Here is an 8541-nt window from a genome sequence, read left to right on the forward strand (position 1 = left end):
CAGCTGGAGCTCGGGAGCGGCTTTTTGCACAAGAACACGCCGTGTTAGGCTTCCAGGACCTCGGCTAAGCAATTTTAACGGGTCGCCCGGTTCTTTTTTGATCCAGCCCGGTTCTTTTTTTTATCCAGCCTGGTTCTTTTTACACTTCCAGCTGGAGCTCGGGAGCGGCTTTTTGCACAAGATCACGCCGTGTTAGGCTTCCAGGACCTCGGCTAAGCAATTTTAACGGGTCGCCCGGTTCTTTTTTTTTATCCAGCCCGGTTCTTTTTTTATCCAGCCCGGTTCTTTTTACACTTCCAGCTGGAGCTCGGGAGCGGCTTTTTGCACAAGATCACGCCGTGTTAGGCTTCCAGGACCTCGGCTAAGCAATTTTAACGGGTTGCCCGGTTCTTTTTTGAACCAGCCCGGTTCTTTTTTTTATCCAGCCTGGTTCTTTTTACACTTCCAGCTGGAGCTCGGGAGCGGCTTTTTGCACAAGAACACGCCGTGTTAGGCTTCCAGGACCTCGGCTAAGCAATTTTAACGGGTCGCCCGGTTCTTTTTTGATCCAGCCCGGTTCTTTTTTTTATCCAGCCTGGTTCTTTTTACACTTCCAGCTGGAGCTCGGGAGCGGCTTTTTGCACAAGAACACGCCGTGTTAGGCTTCCAGGACCTCGGCTAAGCAATTTTAACGGGTTGCCCGGTTCTTTTTTGAACCAGCCCGGTTCTTTTTTTTATCCAGCCTGGTTCTTTTTACACTTCCAGCTGGAGCTCGGGAGCGGCTTTTTGCACAAGAACACGCCGTGTTAGGCTTCCAGGACCTCGGCTAAGCAATTTTAACGGGTCGCCCGGTTCTTTTTTGATCCAGCCCGGTTCTTTTTTTTATCCAGCCTGGTTCTTTTTACACTTCCAGCTGGAGCTCGGGAGCGGCTTTTTGCACAAGAACACGCCGTGTTAGGCTTCCAGGACCTCGGCTAAGCAATTTTAACGGGTCGCCCGGTTCTTTTTTGATCCAGCCCGGTTCTTTTTTTTATCCAGCCTGGTTCTTTTTACACTTCCAGCTGGAGCTCGGGAGCGGCTTTTTGCACAAGATCACGCCGTGTTAGGCTTCCAGGACCTCGGCTAAGCAATTTTAACGGGTCGCCCGGTTCTTTTTTTTTATCCAGCCCGGTTCTTTTTTTATCCAGCCCGGTTCTTTTTACACTTCCAGCTGGAGCTCGGGAGCGGCTTTTTGCACAAGATCACGCCGTGTTAGGCTTCCAGGACCTCGGCTAAGCAATTTTAACGGGTTGCCCGGTTCTTTTTTGAACCAGCCCGGTTCTTTTTTTTATCCAGCCTGGTTCTTTTTACACTTCCAGCTGGAGCTCGGGAGCGGCTTTTTGCACAAGAACACGCCGTGTTAGGCTTCCAGGACCTCGGCTAAGCAATTTTAACGGGTCGCCCGGTTCTTTTTTGATCCAGCCCGGTTCTTTTTTTTATCCAGCCCGGTTCTTTTTACACTTCCAGCTGGAGCTTGGGAGCGGCTTTTTGCACAAGAACACGCCGTGTTAGGCTTCCAGGACCTCGGCTAAGCAATTTTAACGGGTCGCCCGGTTCTTTTTTGATCCAGCCCGGTTCTTTTTTTATCCAGCCCGGTTCTTTTTACACTTCCAGCTGGAGCTCGGGAGCGGCTTTTTGCACAAGATCACGCCGGGTTAGGCTTCCAGGACCTCGGCTAAGCAATTTTAACGGGTCGCCCGGTTCTTTTTTGATCCAGCCCGGTTCTTTTTTTATCCAGCCCGGTTCTTTTTACACTTCCAGCTGGAGCTCGGGAGCGGTTTTTTGCACAAGAACACGCCGTGTTAGGCTTCCAGGACCTCGGCTAAGCAATTTTAACGGGTCGCCCGGTTCTTTTTTGATCCAGCCCGGTTCTTTTTTTATCCAGCCCGGTTCTTTTTACACTTCCAGCTGGAGCTCGGGAGCGGCTTTTTGCACAAGATCACGCCGGGTTAGGCTTCCAGGACCTCGGCTAAGCAATTTTAACGGGCCACCCGGTTCTTTTTTTTTATCCAGCCCGGTTCTTTTTTTTATCCAGCCTGGTTCTTTTTACACTTCCAGCTGGAGCTCGGGAGCGGCTTTTTGCACAAGATCACGCCGTGTTAGGCTTCCAGGACCTCGGCTAAGCAATTTTAACGGGTCGCCCGGTTCTTTTTTGATCCAGCCCGGTTCTTTTTTTTATCCAGCCTGGTTCTTTTTACACTTCCAGCTGGAGCTCGGGAGCGGCTTTTTGCACAAGAACACGCCGTGTTAGGCTTCCAGGACCTCGGCTAAGCAATTTTAACGGGTCGCCCGGTTCTTTTTTTTATCCAGCCCGGTTCTTTTTTTATCCAGCCCGGTTCTTTTTACACTTCCAGCTGGAGCTCGGGAGCGGCTTTTTGCACAAGATCACGCCGTGTTAGGCTTCCAGGACCTCGGCTAAGCAATTTTAACGGGTCGCCCGGTTCTTTTTTGATCCAGCCCGGTTCTTTTTTTTATCCAGCCCGGTTCTTTTTACACTTCCAGCTGGAGCTTGGGAGCGGCTTTTTGCACAAGAACACGCCGTGTTAGGCTTCCAGGACCTCGGCTAAGCAATTTTAACGGGTCGCCCGGTTCTTTTTTGATCCAGCCCGGTTCTTTTTTTATCCAGCCCGGTTCTTTTTACACTTCCAGCTGGAGCTCGGGAGCGGCTTTTTGCACAAGATCACGCCGGGTTAGGCTTCCAGGACCTCGGCTAAGCAATTTTAACGGGCCGCCCGGTTCTTTTTTTTTATCCAGCCCGGTTCTTTTTTTTATCCAGCCTGGTTCTTTTTACACTTCCAGCTGGAGCTCGGGAGCGGCTTTTTGCACAAGATCACGCCGTGTTAGGCTTCCAGGACCTCGGCTAAGCAATTTTAACGGGTCGCCCGGTTCTTTTTTGATCCAGCCCGGTTCTTTTTCCACTTCCAGCTGGAGCTCAGCAGCGGCTTTTTGCACAAGATCACGCCGGGTTAGGCTTCCAGGACCTCGGCTAAGCACTTCTAACGGGTCGCCCGGTTCTTTTTTTGAACCAGCCCGGTTCTTTTTACACTTCCAGCTGGAGCTCAGCAGCGGCTTTTTGCACAAGATCACGCCGGGTTAGGGTTCCAGGACCTCGGCTAAGCAATTTTAAAGGGCCGCCCGGTTCTTTTTTTGATCCAGCCCGGTTCTTTTTACACTTCCAGCTGGAGCTCAGCAGCGGCTTTTTGCACAAGATCACGCCGGGTTAGGCTTCCAGGACCTCGGCTAAGCACTTCTAACGGGCCCTGGTCCACCCCTGCCAGTGCATTTCAAAACTTGGCATTAATTTCGACCTAAGAGACGAAGTCTGATTTTTTTCTACCACTTGGGCGGCCTTTTTGCACCCAGAACACCCGCACCGGCACCATAAATTCGAAGGGTGCCGAGTGCGTCGGCGCAGATTCTGCGACGGAGTGACACTTCCCTCTTGTGGACATTCGGCGGTAGGTGAAATGCGCACTCGGTCTTCTCTTTTCTTTTCCTTCCAGTGAAACTTTGGCAACATTCTGCGAGCTGCTGGCTTCCAGAACCTCGGCCAAGCAGGTGGAGGATTTTTTTCCACTTCCAGCTGGAGGTGAGGAGGGACTTTTTGGGCAAGATCACGCCGACTTAGCAAGCAAGGTGGAAGTGCCAGCATGCTCCGTGGCTGGAAGTGTGGATGTGCCAGCACCCTCCCTGCCTATGGAAGTGTGGAGCTCCAGCACCCTCCCTGCCTATGGAAGTGTGGAGCTCCAGCACCCTCCCTGCCTATGGAAGTGTGGAGCTCCAGCACCCTCCCTGCCTATGGAAGTGTGGAGCTCCAGCACCCTCCCTGCCTATGGAAGTGTGGAGCTCCAGCACCCTCCCTGCCTATGGAAGTGTGGAGCTCCAGCACCCTCCCTGCCTATGGAAGTGTGGAGCTCCAGCACCCTCCCTGCCTATGGAAGTGTGGAGCTCCAGCACCCTCCCTGCCTATGGAAGTGTGGAGCTCCAGCACCCTCCCTGCCTATGGAAGTGTGGAGCTCCAGCACCCTCCCTGCCTATGGAAGTGTGGAGCTCCAGCACCCTCCCTGCCTATGGAAGTGTGGAGCTCCAGCACCCTCCCTGCCTATGGAAGTGTGGAGCTCCAGCACCCTCCCTGCCTATGGAAGTGTGGAGCTCCAGCACCCTCCCTGCCTATGGAAGTGTGGAGCTCCAGCACCCTCCCTGCCTATGGAAGTGTGGAGCTCCAGCACCCTCCCTGCCTATGGAAGTGTGGAGCTCCAGCACCCTCCCTGCCTATGGAAGTGTGGAGCTCCAGCACCCTCCCTGCCTATGGAAGTGTGGAGCTCCAGCACCCTCCCTGCCTATGGAAGTGTGGAGCTCCAGCACCCTCCCTGCCTATGGAAGTGTGGAGCTCCAGCACCCTCCCTGCCTATGGAAGTGTGGAGCTCCAGCACCCTCCCTGCCTATGGAAGTGTGGAGCTCCAGCACCCTCCCTGCCTATGGAAGTGTGGAGCTCCAGCACCCTCCCTGCCTATGGAAGTGTGGAGCTCCAGCACCCTCCCTGCCTATGGAAGTGTGGAGCTCCAGCACCCTCCCTGCCTATGGAAGTGTGGAGCTCCAGCACCCTCCCTGCCTATGGAAGTGTGGAGCTCCAGCACCCTCCCTGCCTATGGAAGTGTGGAGCTCCAGCACCCTCCGTGCCTAGGGAAGTGTGGAGCTCCAGCACCCTCCGTGCCTATGGAAGAGCCACCTCCGCGGGCATGCTGCTCAACCACGCCGGCCCAGAGTTCCAGCCGCTCGGCTACACTCTCTCACAAGCCCCGCCTGGAGCTCCCCAGCCCGCCCCTGGTACCTCAACTACCGAGGCCAGCCGCTCGACCAGGCCGGCCCAGAGTTCCAGCCGCTCGGATAAGCTCTGTCACTCTCCCGCTAAGCAGCCACCGGTAACGGGGAAATGTCGCCGCCTTGTGGACACGCCGTTGTAAATGAATGGGCTTTCGCACTTAGTGCAATTTTCGCCAGCTCCGTGGCTGCAAGTATGGAGCTATGGAGCTATGGAGCCACCAGACAGGCTGGAGCTCTGGAGCTATGGAAGTATGGAGCTCTGGAGCTATGGAGCTATGGAGCTATGGAGCTCTGGGGCTATGGAGCTATGGAGCTATGGAGCTCTGGAGCTCTGGTGCTATGGAGCTCTGGAGCTCTGGTGCTATGGAGCTATGGAGCTATGGAGCTATGGAGCTATGGAGCTATGGAAGTCTGGAGCTATGGAAGTATGGAGCTATGGAAGTATGGAGCTATGGAGCTATGGAGCTATGGAGCCACCAGCCAGCACCCTCCGTGGCTCAACCACGCCGGCCCAGAGTTCCAGCCGCTCGGCTTCACTCTCTCACAAGCCCCGCCTGGAGCTCCCCAGCCCGCCCCTGGTACCTCAACTACCGAGGCCAGCCGCTCGACCAGGCCGGCCCAGAGTTCCAGCCGCTCGGCTTCACTCTCTCACAAGACCCGCCTGGAGCTCCCCGGCCCACCCCTGGTACCTCAACTACCGAGGCCAGCCGTTCGACCACGCCGGCGCAGAGTTCCAGCCGCTCGGATAAGCTCTGTCACTCTCCTGCCGCGCAGCCACCGGTAACGGGGAAATGTCGCCGCCTTGTGGACACGCCCTTGTAAATGAATGGGCTTTCGCACTTAGTGCAATTTTCGCCAACTCTCTGACTGGAGCTATGGAAGTATGGAGCTATGGAGCCACCAGCCACCCAGGCTGGAGCTATGGAGCTCTGGTGCTATGGAGCTCTGGTGCTATGGAGCTATGGAGCTCTGGAGCTCTGGTGCTATGGAGCTATGGAGCTCTGGAAGTATGGAGCTATGGAGCTCTGGAGGTATGGAGCTATGGAGCCCTGGAGCCCTGGAGCTATGGAGCCCTGGAGCTATGGAGCCCTGGAGCCCTGGAGCTATGGAGCCCTGGAGCTATGGAGCTATGGAGCTCTGGTGCTATGGAGCTATGGAGCTCTGGTGCTATGGAGCTATGGAGCTCTGGTGCTATGGAGCTATGGAGCTCTGGTGCTATGGAGCTATGGAGCTCTGGTGCTATGGAGCTATGGAGCTGGTGCTATGGAGCTATGGAGCTCTGGTGCTATGGAGCTATGGAGCTCTGGTGCTATGGAGCTCTGGTGCTATGGAGCTATGGAGCTCTGGTGCTATGGAGCTATGGAGCTCTGGTGCTATGGAGCTATGGAGCTCTGGTGCTATGGAGCTCTGGTGCTATGGAGCTATGGAGCTCTGGTGCTATGGAGCTCTGGAGCTCTGGAGGTATGGAGCTATGGAGGTATGGAGCCACCAGCCAGCACCCTCCGTGGCTGGATCAATGGAAGTGTTTAGGTACCAGGCGGCCAAAGTGCCGAGGCCTCACGCTCGACCACGCCGGCGCAGAGTTCCAGCCGCTCGGATGAGCTCTGTCACTCTCCCGCCGCGCAGCCACCGGTAACGGGGAAATGTCGCCGCCTTGTGGACACGCCGTTGTAAATGAATGGGCTTTCGCACTTAGTGCAATTTTCGCCAACTCTCTGACTTAGAGCTATGGAAGTATGGAGCTATGGAGCCACCAGCCACCCAGGCTGGAGCTATGGAGCTCTGGAGCTCTGGTGCTATGGAGCTCTGGAGGTATGGAGCTATGGAGCTATGGAGCTATGGAGCTATGGAGCCCTGGAGCTCTGGAGGTATGGAGCTATGGTGCTATGGAGCTCTGAAGCCATGGAGCTCTGGTGCTATGGAGCTCTGGAGCTCTGGAGGTATGGAGCTCTGGAGGTATGGAGCTATGGAGCCCTGGAGCCCTGGAGCTATGGAGCCCTGGAGCTATGGAGCCCTGGAGCCCTGGAGCTATGGAGCCCTGGAGCTATGGAGCCCTGGAGCCCTGGAGCTATGGAGCCCTGGAGCTATGGAGCTATGGAGCCCTGGAGCTATGGAGCTATGGAGCTATGGAGCTCTGGTGCTATGGAGCTATGGAGCTCTGGTGCTATGGAGCTATGGAGCTCTGGTGCTATGGAGCTATGGAGCTCTGGTGCTATGGAGCTATGGAGCTCTGGTGCTATGGAGCTCTGGTGCTATGGAGCTATGGAGCTCTGGTGCTATGGAGCTATGGAGCTCTGGTGCTATGGAGCTATGGAGCTCTGGTGCTATGGAGCTATGGAGCTCTGGAGGTATGGAGCTATGGAGGTATGGAGCCACCAGCCAGCACCCTCCGAGGCTGGATCAATGGAAGTGTTTTAGGTACCAGGCAGCCAAAGGGCCGAGGCCTCACTCTCGACCACGCCGGCGCAGAGTTCCAGCCGCTCGGATAAGCTCTGTCACTCACCCGCCGCGCAGCCACCGGTAACGGGGAAATGTCGCCGCCTTGTGGACACGCCGTTGTAAATGAATGGGCTTTCGCACTTAGTGCAATTTTCGCCAGCTCCGTGGCTGCAAGTATGGAGCTATGGAGCCACCAGCCAGCCAGGCTGGAGCTATGGAAGTATGGAGCCATGGAGCTCCGGAGCTATGGAAGTATGGAGCTATGGAGCTATGGAGCTCTGGAGCTCTGGAGCTCTGGAGCTATGGAGCTATGGAGCCCTGGAGCTATGGAGCTATGGAGCCCTGGTGCTATGGAGCTATGGAGCTCTGGTGCTATGGAGCTATGGAGCTCTGGTGCTATGGAGCTATGGAGCTCTGGTGCTATGGAGCTATGGAGCTCTGGTGCTATGGAGCTATGGAGCTCTGGTGCTATGGAGCTATGGAGCTCTGGTGCTATGGAGCTATGGAGCTCTGGTGCTATGGAGCTCTGGAGCTCTGGTGCTATGGAGCTCTGGAGCTCTGGTGCTATGGAGCTATGGAGCTCTGGTGCTATGGAGCTATGGAGCTCTGGTGCTATGGAGCTATGGAGCTCTGGAGGTATGGAGCTATGGAGGTATGGAGCCACCAGCCAGCACCCTCCGTGGCTGGATCAATGGAAGTGTTTAGGTACCAGGCGGCCAAAGTGCCGAGGCCTCACGCTCGACCACGCCGGCGCAGAGTTCCAGCCGCTCGGATGAGCTCTGTCACTCTCCCGCCGCGCAGCCACCGGTAACGGGGAAATGTCGCCGCCTTGTGGACACGCCGTTGTAAATGAATGGGCTTTCGCACTTAGTGCAATTTTCGCCAACTCTCTGACTTAGAGCTATGGAAGTATGGAGCTATGGAGCCACCAGCCACCCAGGCTGGAGCTATGGAGCTCTGGAGCTATGGAGCTCTGGTGCTATGGAGCTATGGAGCTCTGGTGCTATGGAGCTATGGAGCTCTGGTGCTATGGAGCTATGGAGCTCTGGTGCTATGGAGCTATGTAGCTCTGGTGCTATGGAGCTATGGAGCTCTGGTGCTATGGAGCTATGGAGCTCTGGTGCTATGGAGCTATGGAGCTCTGGTGCTATGGAGCTATGGAGCTCTGGTGCTATGGAGCTATGGAGCTATGGAGCCACCAGCCAGCACCCTCCGTGGCTGGATCAATGGAAGTGTTTTAGGTACCAGGCAGCCAAAGGG

Source organism: Syngnathus leptorhynchus, unplaced genomic scaffold (genome assembly GCF_054491065.1).
Source record: "Syngnathus leptorhynchus isolate UIUO unplaced genomic scaffold, UIUO_Slep HiC_scaffold_157, whole genome shotgun sequence".
Taxonomy (NCBI): domain Eukaryota; kingdom Metazoa; phylum Chordata; class Actinopteri; order Syngnathiformes; family Syngnathidae; genus Syngnathus; species Syngnathus leptorhynchus.